The sequence below is a fragment of the Triticum dicoccoides genome, chromosome 3A (genome assembly GCF_002162155.2).
Source record: "Triticum dicoccoides isolate Atlit2015 ecotype Zavitan chromosome 3A, WEW_v2.0, whole genome shotgun sequence".
NCBI lineage: Eukaryota > Viridiplantae > Streptophyta > Magnoliopsida > Poales > Poaceae > Triticum > Triticum dicoccoides.
Window position 1 is genome coordinate 713,545,053 of NC_041384.1, and position 18,961 is coordinate 713,564,013.

An 18,961-nucleotide genomic window follows, 5' to 3' on the forward strand; every position below is an offset into this window, starting at 1 on the left:
CAGTGGTTAATTGTGGCAATCAAGCACTAGACAGCAGAGTGATGATAAAGAAATGAGTGATGATAAATATACCTGCCTACTGCAAGATTTCTCAATTATGATCTCGAAGAACTCAAAACCTTCCAAGCCAGCCATCTCACTTCTACTCTAAACAAGCAATAGGAGAGGAAGAAGCACTTGTGAACAGGACTGGACATAAATAGGAACAGAACCAAGTTTATGATGGCAAAAGTGATAAAAATGAGAAGAGCAATGCACTTGTGGATATTTGTGATAGCAAAAGTGAGAAAAAAAGCAATGCACTTGTGAACATTTGGAATACTACTACTCTATCTACAATGGACCATATCTGCCCATGTGCCCATGTCTACTATAAATGGCAAACACAGCATCAGGATCATATCTACTATAAATGGACCATATCTACAATGAACCATATCTACTATAAATGGACCATATCTTCCCATGTGCTACATTTTGTTAGAACCCAGCACTTAAGAACTGAACCCTAGATTCTCAATTTAAACACACCTACCCAATACAGTCATGTACAAAACTGAATAGCTTTATAGTCGTCGATATGCACATGAAAGCTATTGGCTTGACACCGATATAGTCATGTACAAAACTGAATTTAACACTAGAATTTCAGAGATTCAGAGCTATTGGCTTAATTTGCTTTGCTAGGGTTTATATAGCCAAAGGCCACTGGAGGCTAGATCCCCTACAAGTTTAACTGCTCCAGTGTGCCGCTGCATCTTTTTAGACAAATATAAACATGTTTATTTTAAAAACAAACAAACAAAATTGGAAAATACTAATACACTTGCAACATTATAAGTGTTGCCATCATTTTTTCCCCTTTCGGTCTGCCTTTTCTATTTCTGATGAATTCTACGTCACTGTGAAGAGAACCATAGGGAAACTAGCATACCTAGCAAGGTAGCACCACATCAACTGAACATGGCCAAAAGGTACCTAAACCTAAATGCCTAATTCAGTCTGCAAAATCCCTAAATTAGCCATACGCGCAGGCACAATACGAGTAACTCCTAAATCAGCATGCTTGTTGGCCTTGTTGGCCTTGTCGACAAAGAACACGGGGGGAACAGAACGGACCTAGGGGGACGGCGACTGCGTGAGCTTGTTGGCCTTGTCGGTGTCGTGGACGGTGCCTCCTCTTGATCTACTACTCTATCTACAATGGAACCCTAATCAGCATGTGCCAGGGAACCCTAATCTAATCAATAGGAAGAGGAACAGGAAGGACTCGGCGGATTCATACCTTAGGAGGCCATCGCTGTCGATGGAGGAGTGGTTCGCCAGGGAGGTCGTCACCGTCAATGGAGGAGAAGGGGATGCCAGCGGCGGAGAGGAGGAGTGGGTCGAGTGGATAATGGAGAGGAGGAGCGGGTCAAGTGGACAGGAGGAGTGGGGCAAAGAGTGGGTCCACTTGTCAGCGAGTTCTGTTTTGATATATTGAAAAGGGTTGGCATAGAGTACAAAACCAACAGCCTCTAACTAGCCCAGTGGCAGAAAAACAATGGAATAAGCGGCAGGTCATGGGTTCGAGCCCCCGCTCGCCCAATATTTTTTGGTAGCTCAGGGGAAAAGGGTCGAGTGGGTAGAGTAGCAAAATGGCCCACTTGTCAGTGAGTTGGTCGAGTGGCCCACTTGTAAGCGAGGTCTGTGTTTGATACTTAACTGGTTTGATGATTTGAAAAGAGATGGCATAGAGTGGACGACCAGTAGCCTCTTCCTAGCCCAGTGGTAGAAACACAGTGAAACGAGCGCACGGTCGTGGGTTCGAGTCCCCGCTCGCGCATATTTTTTTGCTCACAATGAAATGGGGCCGCACGTGGGATCAGATGGCTGTCTGATGGAGCGCGCCCAAAAATTCAGTTAAAACAGCTCTGAAAACATCTTCAGTTCACCAAAAACAACATCTTCAGTTCAAAAAACATCTTCAGTCCAAAAACAACATCATTTTGCAATCTTTTACATCACAACCAAAACTACATGATCACCAAAACTAAGAAAAACAGCTCTAAAAACAACATCTTCAGTTCATCATTTTGCTTCTTCATTCAAAACAACATCTTCATTTTGCATTGTATCTTCCGTCACCAAAACTACATCATTTTGCATTGTATCTTCAACCATCATCTGCCTCTCCATCACTACACAGTCTCATGCATTTTGGTACCTGGAGAGATTTGTAGTACAAAAACTACATCAGGATCACATCAACAACAACTACCAAGGAGACAAAATAGCATTAGATCACCAAGGAGACCAAATTTACCCTCACTACTCATCGTCGTCGATACGAAAACAAGGAACTCTATGCCCACTCCTGTTTTCCTCATCATCACTACAATATTGCAGCATAGTATGATCAGTCCGGTTTTCCTCATCCTCGCCTTCATGTCCATCCTCTACCACCTTTCTTCTTTTCTTGATGCCTTCAACTGTTGCAGCACCAATGATCACACGTTCCCGGTCCCTTCGCACTCTGCTTTGCACCGGAACTTCCATAGAGTCATCATCAGCTTGCAACGGAACTTCCGTAGAGTCATCATCTTGGTATGTTAGTCCACCATCACCGGGGCCCTTTTCCATTTCAATTTCAGTCACACTCCACAAGTGTCTGTGCTGAAAGTTTTGCACAACTCGCCATTTTCCATGCAAAAGAGTGTCTGGCAGATAAAACACCATTGTTGCTTGTGTTGTTAGAATAAAGGGATCACTCTTATACCAGCACCTTGCAGTGTTGATGCTTTTGAAGTGGCCATCATATTTGACAAAAGAGTCTCTCCTCTTCTTGCTACCAAGCTCAAACCAGTCACAGCGAAATAAGACAACTGAGCGATGGATGCCTCCACTAGAGTTGTACTGCAACTCTACGATGCCTCTCAACTGACCATAGAAGTCAATGATCTCACCATCATGTGACCCCTCAGTGACGATTCCACTATTCTGTGTCTTCCTTTTTTCCTCGCGGTCAACGGTGTGGTACCGGACACCGTCAGCAATGCATGCTGAATACACTCTCACTCGCTTATCCGGTAAGCATGCCAAAGCAAATAGATCATCACTGACCTTCTTCTCCTCATGCAACTTTCCAATCTGCACAAATAAACCATTTAGCAAACAATGGTATTTAACAATGGGTGAATAACACAGAAAACATAAAACATGTGGCTAAAGATCTCACATGATTCTTAAACCAATTAGCAAACACCTTGGCAACCCTTTTATCAACATTGATATTTCTTTCTTCCTGATTTAACTCTTCCTTGCATTTCCTACAATGCCAACAAAACATGTGAATTAAAACATTAGGCTGGTACCAACCCAAGCAATATATATGTATATATATATATATATAATGAGTGCACAAGATATAACGTACTCGATATATGGTAGAACCTCGGCGCAATTGCTGAGCACAAACAAAACCATCTTGTCATACTCATCACCAGCCTCCAAGTATTGTGAGGCTCCAAGAAAGTTCACACCATGGTTGAAAACAGAGACATCACCACTTTGCGAATCAGACCGCTCTCTATTTCTGCCCGGCCGGTTCCATCTTGTTTCCACATGACCAAAGTATCTAGAGCAAAAAGTCAAGCACTCGTCAATGACATATGCTTCAGCAATAGAACCTTCAGGTCTTGCTGTGTTTCGCACATAACGCTTACAAGTAAGCAGCCTTCTTTCGATTGGGTACATCCAACCGTATTGCACAGGGCCTCTAAGCATTGCCTCTTTGGGTAAGTGCACCACCAAATGGACCATCATGGTGAAGAAAGCTGGAGGGAAAATCTTCTCAAGCTTGCAAAGAATAATTGGGATTTCTTTTTCAAGTCTTTCCAAGACAGTTAACTTGAGGGTTTTGCAGCACAGTTCTCTAAAGAAATTTCCCAGCTCAGCAACCGCTTCATATATATCCTTGTGCATGATTCCTCGGAGGCCCGCCGGTAAAATCCTTTGGAGGAGGATGTGACAATCATGGGTTTTCAGTACTGAAAGCTTGAATCCATCAGAAGTAACACACTTTGCTAGGTTAGCAGCATAACCATCTGGAAATTTCACCGCTCTTAGGAATTCACAGAATGCAAGCTTTTGTTCTTTATTCATTGTATACCATGCTCGTGGAATTTCAAATGAATCTTCATCTTCATTGTGCTGTAGATGCAAATCTTCTCTTATGCCCATGTCCTCCAAATGAAGCCTAGAACTAACCGTGTCCTTTGTCTTCCCTTCAATGTTCAGAAACGTCCCTAGCAGATTCTCGCATATGTTTTTCTCAATGTGCATTACATCGAGATTATGCCTTAATTTCATATCAGCCCAGTATGGCAGGTCCCACAAACAAGACCTCCGGTCCCAACATTGACCTTCCTCACGCTTTCTTTTCTTCGCCAGCTTTCCTGGTCTCACATCTTTCACCTTTTCAAGTTGCTGCTCCAGCTCTTCTTTAGTGAATTCAGCTGGCTTGTCACGGGTTTCATTCTCACTATTAAAATCTTTGCTTCTTCGCCAGCGATGGTTTCGGGGAAGAAAGTGGCGGTGCCCAATATAGCATAGCTTGCTCCTTATTCTCTTTGAGCAAGGGTCTTTGTCACAATGGACACAAGCCTGATAACCCGTTGTGATCCTCCCAGACAGAGTGTGCAGAGCCGAGAAATCATGGATGGACCATATGATCGCAGCACGTAGATTGAACTTTTCTTCTGGACTCAAGGCATCGTATGTAGGTACACCAGTCCAGAGCTCGAGCAGTTCTTCTACGAGGGGCTCCATAAAGACATCAAAATCCTTTCCTGGAGAATCTGGACCCGGGATAAGCAATGACATCATGAAGTTGGACTGATCCATGCATGCCCATGGTGGCAGGTTGTACGACACCACAAAAACTGGCCACATGCTATAAGACGTGCTCATGTTCCCAAACGGATTAAACCCATCTGTGGCAATGCCAAGTTTTATGTTCCTTGGATCTGCAGCAAAATCAAAATGTATACGGTCAAACTCTTTCCATGCCTCTCCATCCGCTGGATGGCTCAGCTCATTGTCCACAGGTTGCCGCTTCAGCTTGTGCCACTGTACCTCACGCGATGATTTCTTAGAGATGAACATCCGCTGCAGCCTTGGTATCAAGGGAAAGTGCCTCAGTACCTTCTCTGGTATTGACTTCTTCCCATCAGCATCTTTCCACCTAGATGCATTGCGTTTTGGACAGTTGTCATGCTTTGCTAAATCTTTCCGAAACAAGACACAGTTATTTGGGCACACATGTATTGACACATAACCTAACCCCAGCCTGCAGATTATGCTCAATGCTTCATCATAAGATCTGGGAACACAACTATTAGGGAATTGTAAGCTCAAAAGACGGAGTATTGCGTTGAATGCGGCATTGCTAATCCGGTAGAAAGACTTGATGTGGAGTAACTTCACGGTGAAGGTAAATCTTGAAAATTTACCCCCTTCATGAGCTGCGCGCTTCGCCTCCTCTAACACCTCAGCAAACAATGATTTCTGTCCATCAGCATGATCTTCAGCATCGTACAAATCCTTCAATAGGTCAGGAATCCTATCATCTTCATGCCCATCCTCTTCCTCCAAAACAGCATTATCTCGCAAAACCTTTTCCATGAAATCAATGCCAGCATCACCACCACCCATCATATGAGGGGCCTCTGTATCAGCTTCAAAATGTTGAGGTTGTCTGTCTAAAGGTTCTCCATGATATATCCATCTATCATATGTGCTGGACATCCCATTAAGAAGCAGATGATCTTCCACTCTTCCTTGAGCCATTCTTGGACGGTTGAGGCATTCACAACATGGGCAAAGAATGTGAGCATCGTTGGCAAAATTTGCCCGAACAAATGCCATGAAATCATCAACTCCTTTCATATGTTCTTTCGAAAACTTTCTAACTCCTTCTCTAATCCAGCTTCTGTCCATCTGCCAAAGACAACAAATTGTTGCAACTTAGCAAATCAATCTAAGTGCATCAACATTAATTAATGAAAATGGATGGAAGTAATGGAAGCTAAAATTCCAGAAAATTTTATATGCTAATTGCCTAACCACAAGGCCTGAAGAATTCTTAACAAACAAGCTGAACAATTCCTAACAGCACATCAAGAAAATTCATCTATGCATTATCTACCAAACAAGCAAGCTATCTCCTAACTACTAACAGTGCATCAACAAAATTCATCTATGCTGAAGAACATCTGACTGAAATCCATCTCCCACTGCTCGGGTGACGAGAGAGGAGAGGGGGGAAGAGGTGAGGGGTGCATACCGGGAGGTGTGCTTGCGGCGGCGACGTCCCCCATGCTCGGCAAGCCCCCACCACCGTCGGTCACCTACGCCCCTGCTGCCCCCCGCCTCCACGCCCTGCCTCGCCTCTGCCCCTTGCCGGCCCCGCCCCCGCCTCCGCTGCCGGCCCCGCCCCCGCCTCTGCCCCCTGCTGGTTGCTTCCGCCGCGAGGCCGTGGGCGAGGTCACCTACGGCGAGGCCGTGGGCGAGGTCACCTGCGGCGAGGCCGTGGGCGAGGTCACCTGGTTGCTTCCGCTGCCGCCCGCCGCCACCTGGTCGGAAGACCTAGAAAAACGCTAAGTGTTGCTCTATTCGATGCCACCCGCCGCCACCTGGTCGGAAGGTCCCACTTGTCACTGGTACGTGAGAGCCGTGGTTTTATATACTATATGGAAAACTACCCACACATTAGCAACAATCTCTCTCTAGCCCAGCGGTAATGAACGAGCGAACCCAGCGCAAGGTCGTGGGTTCGAGTCCCCGCTAGCGCATATTTTTTAGGGAATTAAACGCTCGCTCAACCACCTGTCAAATGGGTCCCGCTTGTCAGTGTTGCAAATTGTTGCTCTGTTCGATGCCACCTAGTCGGAAGGTCCCACTTGTCAATGATACGAGAGAGCCGTAGTTCTATATAATGTATAGATAAACTCCTAGATGTGAGCAACTGTCCCTCTCTAGCCCAGCGGTAGCATGCGAGCCAACCAAGCGCGAGGTCGTGGGTTCGAGTCCCGCCTCGTGCATCTTTTTTGGGCAAATTAAGCGCTCGGCCCCATCTGTCAAATGGGTCCCGCCTGTCAATGTGTCCCCCGTCTATCTGTTGAATATTAAAACTCAAGCAAAAATGACACCTAGACAGTGACACATAAGCGAGGTTGCTGAGGTGGCTGCCTAATCATCCTAATTCATTCAAACTCAAGTGTAGTGACCATTTTATATTGGTCGTTATTAGCTACGCATGAGGCAGTGGATAGTGCTACTAGCTTTACGACCATTTCCTCTAATGAAATTATGACCTTTCTGACCAAAATGGTCGTTATGGTTTAGGGTTTAGAGCCCCCCAGACAGCTTTTGACCAATTGGTCTAAAATGGTCATAAATTTATGACCAATTCTTCGAGGGTCACTGATAGAAGGTCATAAGTTGACATATTTCTTGTAGTGAATGATGAAACCTTGGCTTTTAGGGTGCCTCGGTGTCGATGAGAACCTAAATGATGTACGCTTAGGCTTTTAGGGTGCCTCGGCGTCGACAAACCCTAAATGATAAAAGCTTAGCTTTTAGGATGCCTCGGTGTCGACAAACCCTAAATGATGAGACCATGATCTTGTTCCTTGACAATAACCAACTTTTTGACCAAACTTTTTTCCTATTTAGAGTGAAACATGGCCCACAACAATGAGGCCGGCGGTTAGGGCGGCAAGCAATTCTGGGAGCTGTCCCAGGAGTTGGAGAAAGAACCTCACCGCTATGAGGACGCCGCGGAAGACACCGATCCTGACTACACAACCCCTAGTGGCGTCGGGGATGACACCACTGATGATGGCACCGCGGATGCCACCACTTATGATGGCGGCGCACAGACAGATGGCAGCCAACCGAAGAGGCAATGGAAGGACCGACGCCCGAACGTGCTCGGCACCGTCAGGGAGGAATTTACTGAAGTGAACTCCGACGGGCATCCGACGGCGCCCAAACACGTAGTCAAGGGGTACTCGATTCAGCTCGGGTGCATTCTCCGGAGCACCACCTCGATCAACACCGAGAACCTAAGGCATAAGGACCGAGGGAATTTGCGCAGCCTCCTCTTCACGAAGCTGCACGAACGATAAGTTCCCCGTTGAGTTCGCAAACACACGCCTCTCAGGTAATAAAGTGAACGGTGCCGCCCTCATGACGATGAGCACGGCCCTGTCTACTTGGAAAAGCACGGTGAAGGCAATGATTGACAAAGGTGATAGTTATGAGAAGATTAAGGCGAAATATCCTTTGATGAGCGAAGATGACTACAATGAGTTCAAGATCAAGTGCGAGAGCCCCGCAACCTCCGAATCAAGTTAGTGGGGGAAAGAAATGCAGCAGTTGAACATAGGGGTCCACCAACTCGGTCCCGGTGGTTACAGAGTGGCGGAGTCTGTATGGGACAAGGAGGACGCGGAGCGTGCCGAGCAAGGCATACCGCCCCGCTTCGAGAAATACAGTGATAAGCAGACCAGGAACTTTCTCAGGGCCCGGTACAAGGAGGACCCGGTAACAAAGGAGCTTACCACGGATCTGAAGACCAAGGAGCTTGAGCTTGTTTTGGTAAGGAATACACCCCCGCGTAATTAGCTCCATATGGTTGCATTCTAATTAATCCCTAATATTTCTAAATGGTTCATGTTCCTTCCGCAGGACAAAGAAAGCAGTAGCGCGGGGTCGTCTCAGAGCTCCCCTTTCGACACCCCTTTGAATAGGGCATTGAACATAATGAAAAACAGGGATAAGCTCAATAAGCCGAAGTCAGCTGGTCGTGTGGCCGGCAAAGTCTTGTCCACAAAATGGTCGTCATACTATGGCGCTGGTGGGCGAAAGGAGAAAAAGACCAGCTCGGAAAGCCAGTCGCGCGAGGTTGAAGCACTCAAGGCGCAAGTGGCGCGGATTCCGGAGATGGTCCAAGAGCAAGTGCAGCAACAACTGGGATCGACGCTTACTGGCATTATGCCTACCTTGATTCATGGGATAAGGACGTGGATTGCGGGTGGCCAACAGGGGCCGCCCCCGATTCCCAGCTTCACGGCCAGCAACTCACACAACGCGCAGGCGGCGCCATTCGTGTCTCCGGCGGCGGCGGTATTGGTGTCTACGGCGGTGGCGCCATTGGTGTCTTCGGCGGCGGCGGTATTGGTGTCTCCGATGCCGGCATTGGAGCTTAATGCACCCGGGTGTACGCCGGCCGGCACCTCGCCAGCAAGCGGCCCCTCTGTTAGTTGCACGCCCGCCGTTGGCGGTGCCTCGACATTAGCCGAGCTCGACGGCATCACGGTAACTAAGCCTCTTGGCCGAGGACTTCATCTCCTTGCCTTTGACTGGGCATCCCTGACGCCCTATATGTTTTCGCAGGGCGCCGCCAACGTTCCTTACACTCTCCTGCACTTCGTGGGCGACGAGTTGGTCGATGTCTCCAAGGGCAGAATCGTTCAACCGGGCAACCCCGTGTTCCACGGTAATCCGATGCCACCCACAATGTATATGGTTGAAGTGGTTCGGGTGCTGCCAGGCTGCGACGAGTTGTTACCTCCGATTCGACCCGCTGGGGCCGACGAAGAAGATGAGATGACCCTCAGCGCCTGCGTAAGCTGGCCCCTGCTTTGGCCGAAGAGCCAGATTCGTTTGGGGGCGGGGGACACCACCCCACAGACAAGACCGCCAGTCGTGCCGGCGCCAAGCCATGGCAAGAACGCCGCAACGCTACCGGACATGCCGGACATCCATATGACACAGGATCCGAACATGCATATGGCGCAGGATCTGGACGACGACGACAACGACGATGGTACATTTACCAACGTCGATAAGTACTTTGCCTAACATGGGTACAGTGACGAGTTCTGCGGGCCTCCTTCTCAAGAACCCAAACAAGACGACCGCGATCTAGCTGGTACGGCGGAGAAAACCAATTGCAACAGGCGTCGTCTGGCGTTCAGTTCTCAGGAGACGCCTCCAGCTGCCGCCTTCACCGAGCCTCAAATAGCGGAGGTGCCAAATATTATCAGCCCCAACACACTCAAGAAGGCGGTTTGTGAGCAGAACTCGGTCCCATTACAGCAGATGAAGAAGAAAGGCCGGAAACGGCCGACTAAAAAGGCCGCTGGTGCGAGCCAGCCGGCACCGAGTACGATCCGTGCTCAGGACGGGCCACCTTCACCTAAGGATATCTCGAGGAGGGTGCATGTGGCGGGTAGGGCGATGCTACCGACAAATATGCTCAGTGCTGCAACCGGTCCTATGCGGAGTCTGCACGACAGTATTCTTTCTTTGGAGAAGCGGCGTCTCAGAGAGAATGATGTGGCATACCAGGTTTTCGTGGTCAAGGTGCCAGAGGGCAAGGGCTTTGTGGATGGGTCCATTGGGGGTACGATCGTCCTGCGGTTTGATGACATCTTTGCTATGTTCAACCTTCATCCGCTGCACTACACCTTCGTTCGGCTGTTTTCGCTGAGTATGGAGATGCGGATCATTAGAGACAAGACCCCGGACATCGTGATCGTCGACCCCTTCTACATGCGTGCCAAGCTCTTGAGCAGCGCTGGGGACTGCCAAGTCGCGAGTTCACACCTCGAAGACGTCATTCTGGCAAACCCAGATAAGGATAACTTCCTTGTGCCTTACTTTCCCGAGTAAGTCATCCCTTAACCGCCCCGTAACATATGATTTCTTAGATTTCGATCGTTCTTTTTTTTCTAACATTCTGTGTTCTGTGCAGTGACACACATTGCACACTCATCCTCTTAAGCCCGAAATATTCCATGGCCACGTATTTCGACCCGAACCGTAACTCCAAGATAGACTACACAAATATCAAGAAAGTTCTTGATGATGTTCTCCCTGGCTACGCCAAATCTGAAGGCACCTTCATCAGGGCAGTTCGTAAGTACGACAAGCACGTGTTCGCCCACAATACGATGTTCTGCTGCGTCAAGCAGCCGCCTGGCGGTCAGAAGGATGCCTACTACGCCCTCCATCACATGCGGGCGATCGTAAGGGACCATCATCACCTTCTGCTACCAAATAATCTCAAAGATTGGGCCGCGAGCTTGTCGGCAATCCAGGACGCGGACATCAGACAAGAATTCTTTCGCATCCAGTCGGAGTTTGCGAACATCATCCATCAAGATGTCCTTCATACCTCGGGGCAGTTCTTCCTCAGATATCAACCGTCCAACATTGAGATAGACGGAATGCTACAAATGCAGGCTGACAACGCCCGCGATTTCATGACCATCACGACAGACGGCGGCTTCATCCACGCTGATGTCCATGAGTCGAGTCAAAAGTAGTGATGTGTAATTCTGAAACATTGATTGGCTCATGTTGTAATTAAACTTTAATGAATTGTATGTCTCTTTGGTTTGGACAGTCGTTCAACTTAGATGTAATCTATGCTATTTATTAGTAGGACCATGAATCGTGCTATTAATGTCTTGTTTTTTTCTTCCGATCCTTTTGTTGCATACTTATATATTACTTATGTATATATTGTCTGTTGTTTGGCTTATGCATAGAGATGCCATCGTATGTCATGTACAAGGGTAAGGTTCCCGGAGTCTACGACGACTGAAAGGAGTGTCGGAGACAGATTCACCGTTTCGGCGGTAACAGTTACAAAGGGTACACCACTAGGGCGGAGGCCAAATCTAGATACGCCCGCTATCTAACGGGAGAGATGAGGGAGCGTTGGAGGAACCGTATGAAGACCAGTTTGATCGCGATGATGCTCATCGTGATGACCGCAGCTCTTTTCTATGTGATGGTAGTTTAGATGATTGATATCGACTTGTAATGTGAAGACAAACTCGATACTCGCGGTCTCGAGACTTGTAATGTTTTATCTTTGTTCGGTCTTTTGAATTCGGAGACTAATATGATGAATTGTATTTAGAGACTAATCTTCTATTGTATTCGATGAATCTGCTGTTGCTGTGTGCTACTGTCTATATTCTGTCAAATAATATATTTTGTAACCTGTGCAAAAATCAGAAAAGTAAAAAAACAAATATTCATACTAATGGCGCATCACCACAAGGTGCGCCATTAATATGCCAAAAGATACTAATGGCGCATCAAGACAGAGTGCGTCATTAGTATGCCAAGTATGCTAATGGCGCATCTATCCGTAGTGCGCCATTAGTGTGCCAAAGCACATGGTTAAATATGGCCCCTGGAAGGCACACTAATGACGCATGGTGTTATATATTAATGGCGCACTAAATGGTGCGCCATTAGTATACCAGATACTAATGGCGCACCAGTGGTGCGCCATTAGTAAAAAATACTAGTGACGTGATACTAATGGCGCATCACTGATGCGCCATTAGTAGGCAAAACTGGTGCGCCATTAGTAGGCCTTTTCCAAATAGTGAGAAGAATGGCAATATGTCAGTGTAGACGACGTTGTCGCTTAGACGAGAAGCCAAAGAAGATGGCCATGACATATGGATGACTAGTGGCGCTGATGTAGACGACATCCTCATCAGATGTAGAGTTGATGAAGTTGGCAACGCCATGTCGATGTAGACGCGTGGCGTGTCGAGGCAGTCGGTGCCCTCGCCGGGAGAGAAGTTTATGAAGATGGCGAAGTCAGGTTGATGTAGAAGCCTTCCTCGTCGAGCCCGGGATTGGTAGTGACGGCACTAGCGAGGTTGATGAAGATGTGAAGACGGTGAGCAGTTCCTTCTCCGTCTTCTTCGTTCGCACGCGGGTGAGCGCCGATTATCCATCCATCTCGATCGTGATTCGGATGCACTGAAATGAGAAAGATAGGCAAAGATAAAGATAAAATGATGCACGTACCCTTGCCATTTAAAGAAGACAGATGACGATGATTTTAATCTTCCCTTGCTAAGGTGGATGATGGTACAGCCTTGGACGACGGCCTCCTCATTCCGACTTGTACACCACTGTTGACGTTCGTCGTTGTCGTCGCGGTCTTTATGGGCGCGCACCAGGTCGCCGCCATCTTGAGCCTTGTTGTGGCGCGTACTATGTCGCTGCCGCGACTATCTCATCGACCACGTGGAGATGGCATCCCAGCTTTTTCTTCATGTCTCGACGTCGTCGTGGTGCCCAAGCTGGTGTTGGACCACACACCGGTAGGATGGAGATGGCGCCGAGCCAGATACCGCCGGTCTCTCTGATGTCGCCGCCGAGGTGGCGTTGGCACCGTGATACTCGCCGGCAGCCTCGTCGCCGTCATGGTGGTGTAGATGGTGTCGGGCCGGATGTCGCCGGCCTCCCCGATGTCGCCGCCAAGGTGGAGTTGGTGTGGTGATACTCGCTGGCTGCCTCGTCAAGGTGGAGTTGGCCTCGATAGAGCTGGCTTGGTGAAAACGAGCCCCGGCGACGCATCGTCTTCGTCGGGCGGCGATGAGTGGGGCGGCCTCTGTGGCGTCGACTTCCAGGGCATCGGCCTTAGTGGCGTCAGCGTCTATAGCACGGGCTTGGTGAAGACGAGCTTCGGCGACACGTCGTCTTCGTCGAACGGTGATGAGTGGGGGCAGCCTTCCGTGGCGTTGATCTCCATGACACCGACTTGGTGATCTCGACGGTTTGGGCGGCGTCGTGGCGTGCTCCGTGTCATCGTCTTGGCCAAACCATCGTGACGGGGTGAACAACGGGTGGTGATGGCGACCTCCTCGTCGTTCTTGGTGGCGCTGGCTTGGTGAAGACCATCTCCGGCCACGTTGACTTCATCTTCCGGTCCGGCGGCGGTCCGATCCTGCGAACTTTGCTCTTCGGGAAGGTGGGCTTCGCCTCCATGTTGAAGTCGCCGAGAGCTCCCTGTACGCCGGCCTCCTCTCTCCGTGTACGCCGGCGTAGATGCCCGCGTTCTTCGTCCCGCCGGCGATCCGGCGCTGTGTGAGAGAGAACTCTCCGGTTCTTTTGCCTGCGTGCGTCATCTTGCGACTATACCTCAGTCTTGTGTATGGATAGATGATGGATGTGATGTGGTGGATGGATGGGTGCTGGAGGTGTTGCGTGATGGATGGATGCTAGAGGTGTTGCGTGATGGATGTGCGCTGCGTGAGTTGGCTCTCCGGCTGTGCCGTCATAGGCGTGTCTTCGTCGATGCGTATAGACGCTGCTGCCGGGTTCCACCTCGACGCTGCCGCACATGTTGCCTCTCTCCGCCTGGGCGCGCTCTATGCGTGGTCGCTCCCCCCTGAAATGAGAGATAAAAAGGGAGAAGAGACAGTGAGATTGATTAGGAGAAAGATGGCTTATGGTTATGCAGCGTGTGGCGAGAAGGCTTCGCCAGGCTCGCCGGTGGACATCAGTCGTCATCACGGACGCCGGCGCATCGTCTGCGGCCTACAAGTGCATCGAGACGGAGCGCTTGGTCCGTCGCCGGGGTGCCTGCGGCCTACGTCGGCGCCTGTACGCTGCGGCCAAGTTATTGTTGAAGCGGCCCTCCTATCATGCCGAGAGATAACAAGATAAGTATGCAGCCGCAGGTTTAGGCGTTTAGCTCGTACGTACGCGGCCGGCGTGTTGGATCGGGCTCGAGCGCGTGTATGTGCGTTCACCCAAGTCCTCCTTTGCATGGGACGTGAACATGGCACGGTCGATTCATCTGGCCTTTGTTTAATGCCCTGAAATTGCTTCACTTACGGATGATGCTTACGGAAACTGTCGTACGGACAGATATGCCAGCGTCTAATTCATCCCTCCTCTTAAATTTTGGAGATGGAGCCCTCCTCCTCCCAATCAGATGATTTCATTTTAGTCCGTAAATGAAAACGCGTTGAAAGTTGCCTGTAAGTGTAGCATCTCTCCGGCCCGCGGTCCCTACAACCGCCCCGAGGTCTTCCGCCGTCGCCCTGACCTGCCCACCGCTGCTGCGTCGCCCCTTCGGCGCGGGAACACAATCTTCCGCGCCGGTCTTCGTCACACTGTTGGGTTCCCCTCGCCTACTTCGAGCACCGCCGCCGCGCTGCTAACTTAGCCGCCGCCGCCGCTCTTCTTCGGCCGCCGCCGCTGCTACCCCTGTAGCCGACGCCGTCGCCCGTCCACCTCCCTTCATCTTCGTCCAGCACCAGCCCGTCGCCAGCGTCGCCGTCAGCTACCCCGACCACTTCGTCTACTTCGACCACCGTGGGTGACATCGCCCCCCCTCCCCCGCCGATGGACGCCACAATCGTCGTCGAGTTCTTCTCTGCTGGCCTCTCCGACTTCTTCGACATGGTGTACAGCTCGTGCCGGTCCCAGTCTTCGCATGCCCGGTGCTGGCAACACCGCTGCGTGCCTTCGTCCACGACATGTCTCCGGGCCTGGCAAGCTTGGTGCGGCGCTTCATCAACTTCGTCTTCGTCCGTCTACGCATGCCCGTTGCTGGCAACACCGGTGCGCCTTCGTCTACGATGTGTCCCCGGGCTTGGCAAACCCGCCGCGACGCGTCATCAACAACATCTCCTTTCCGGCGCACCACTATTTCGACACCATTGCGCCCATGCTAACTCGGCTCCAAGGCGACTTCCTCGACACCGGCTACCCCGACTCGACATCGACCACGACATTCTTTCCACGCTACCTCGACCACGGCTACACCACCCTACACTCTCGGCTACATCGACATCGGCACAAGTACATAATAGGATCACTAGTTACTTTTTCTTGCCACGTACAAGGTCTCGCATTTTCTGAAAAGATAAGGTCTCATATAATGTGGTACAGATTAGCAAGCAATTCACTACGGCAGTTGGTTGAACTCTGTTCTCTTGTTCTGTAACATTTAACTGAGCCATTCACATGCGGCACTGCAGGTAGCATGAGTTAATAAATTTCGCCGACATGGACTCGATCGTGCGTGCCTCTTTCCAACCAATACAGTCGAGCACACTGCGCTTGCCTTGCCGTTTGATCTGTCTTTATTCCGCAACAAGATGAAGCTCTCGTTCTGTCCACACATGTCTGAAGTCTCTTCTTGCTTCAGTCAATTCAACAACAATCAAGTTTGTAGGGTGCCCCCTGCATTTTGCCCTGATGAACCATTAGTTATCATGTACTGATGATATCTGATTTGGATGCTCTCCAGCATTGTTCATTAAACTCCTATATTTGTAACAACTTTATTTCAGACTCAATGATTATTCCAGACTCGTAAACTGTAATGTCAGAGTTCAGTTGGTACTATGGTCTGAAGTTAATCTTCCATCTATCATGTCGGTTTGATCCAACAAATTGTGAACCGGAGCTTGAATTTGCGACTGAATCACACTGTGTGCCCATGCTGTTAGTATTTACTACTCTGTAGAATTATTGGCGCTGAACTGATGCAGTGATTTCTGGAGGTAAGGATGTGATTCGGTGTACTCCCTTCATTGACTGCCAGTCTCTCCTTTACTTGCACTTATACAGGGGAGCAAACCAGGTGATGTGTTTTGTGTCATGAAGCAAATCATATGCTGTAACGCAGAGGAAGACCCGTTTATTAGCAACTCAATCGACAAGGTACCCCGCAATAGGTAGCCTGCTTTGGCTAGATGCAAGCGAGATCAGATGAGGATGTTGCCAACCGTATAATTTACAGTCGCCGTTTCGACAGAAATCTAATGCTCATGGGACCGAGCTAACACACACTTATCCACCTAGGGGACTTCCACGCCAAATTTTCAGAGAGATTTCAGATGGAGTTGCAAACAGAACGATGCAGCGCCCAAGCTTACTAGTACTAGCAGAAAGAAAATGAAAGCGAAATCCATGCACGATGAGACCAGGATGACACATGGGACCATACCGGGCGGAGGACCCACATGGCAGCAGCTCTGTGCCGGCACGTGACCGGTTGGATCCGTTAACAGGACCTCTGCCCGCGTCGTTTTTATTTCTACAGCGTTTGGAGAGAGGGAGAGTCCGTCACTCAGAGACAGAGCGAGAGCCGTGGAGTAGATCTCGCGACCTGCCGCCCCCCGGCTGTGCTCGTCCTGGGGCTGGAGCATCCTGCCGGCCGCCGGCGACCTCCTCGTCGGTGAGTACGTGCAGAAGCCCGGAGAGGCGCCTGCAGTTGCAGGGGCCAAAGGCTGGATCTCGCAGAATCGTGAGGTATAATTCGTTTCTTCCCGATCTTGATCCGGTTAACTTAGTTTGATTAAATTAGTTTCTTCGGCTAAACTCATGGGGGTGTGCATCTTCAGTGCAAATTGCTGGTCATACACCATAGATCTTCTACCGTTCTAGATTGTTTAATCCAGCTCGTGCAAACTGTTGGTTATCCCCGATAGATTTACAGTGCTGATTTGGTCGTATAAGCCGCTCCTACGGCCTGGTCTAGTGAGTTCATTTGTTGCCAGATAACTGCCACACGCTTCTTTATATATCAGATGCATCTTGATTTGTTTGCGAACTAAACCGTCCAAAAATTTCATATACATAGGTCAGCGTGGGATGGAAGTCACAACTGTGTGTGGACTTAAAACAAATGCTAGTGCAGAAGAATTGAAGAGGATATTGTTATTTAGCCTTTACCATCATAAGTGCAAATAATTTGTGATTCACTCTAGATTTAAATTGGTTGGTATATGATGTTTTTTTTTCAAGGGTCTGCTTATTTTTTGCCTTGATAAATATTATTCATTGTTGTCTTCTCTTGATGAATAAATAGTATACACATTTTGACTTGCCTGCCAACTAATTTGTTTCAAAATCTTCACATGCATAGGTACTTGGGCATGGGATGGGAATCACAATTGTTGTGGAGGAAATGAAGAATATCTTGTTATTTGCCACCTACCATCGATGTTCTTTTAGATTGAACATTGCCATGAGCTTTTCTCTACGCAATGAATATATTAGATCAAGCATCATATCATGGACACCATAAGACTTTTCTGCCTTTATAGTGATGTCTACAGATTGGATCCTGCTTCTGTTTATGAGCTCATTGAAGTAACTCTCCTAGCTCAAATGGGTCAATTTCACGTTTGCATGATACACAAATCTTCAGCTATCCATCTCAACATCTCCATATGGATTGGTCTCGCTTAATTTTATAATCTTCTGGATATATGCTTACATATAATAATTGATGTGAAGGTAGATCATAGAACAACAACATAATCTTTAGTCTTAAACAAATTATGGTAGACTAGAGATAGAACACAATAGGAACCACACACACACCAACGGTATAGGAAGTAGCAAAGAAATAGTAAAAGAAGTTCTTGACTTGTAGATTATCTCAAAGTGATAATGCAGAGTCAACCTTCTTTTACTACTAGTTTTGATCTACCTTGTCATCTGTAGGATAAGTTATTATATCTAAGCATGTGTTTAGAAGATTAGAAGATTAAGCAAGGTCACTAGATATGTAAATAGATAGTTGAATGATTTGTTTATCATGAGAAGTAAAAGGTTAACCTATTTGAGGTTGGTGATAGAGTTATTTGATGAGATCATAAATAGAAGCATGATTCAACTAATAGACATCAATGTTGATGAAGGCGTGGAAAAATCTTATCGTATACATGATATGATGATTGATCCCATATGTTTTTACGAAGTGAAGAAAACTACTTCCATGGCACTGAGTGAAAGCGATCTATCCAAAGGCAAGATTTGAAGATTATCCATCCGAAAGAGCAAGGCATATGTAACCACGATCAACAGCAGCTCTCTTGTGATATCCATGTGCTATTGTCGATTCGATGTCGCTTATGCTGAGCATCCATGTTCTACATGGTTAAATTTAGGTATGTGACCAGCATCAACAACTATGAAATTGTTGATTCAGTGTCTCTTATCGAACGGCAAGATTTGAAGATTATCCATCTGAAAGAGCATAGCAGATATGACCGGCAGCAGCAGCAGCCGCAAGGTCACACGTGACGTGAGCTCTCTTGCAATATCCATGTGCTATTGTCGATCC

At 48.4% G+C, this 18,961-nt stretch overlaps 1 long non-coding RNA gene across 1 annotated transcript; it reads left to right on the plus strand.

Moving 5' to 3' along the window:
• The first annotated feature begins 16,946 nt into the window (after positions 1 to 16,946).
• Positions 16,947 to 17,986, plus strand: LOC119270393. Its single transcript, XR_005134086.1, has 2 exons — positions 16,947 to 17,139; positions 17,756 to 17,986. It is a non-coding gene; the product is annotated as an uncharacterized LOC119270393 (long non-coding RNA).
• The last annotated feature ends 975 nt before the right edge of the window (positions 17,987 to 18,961 follow it).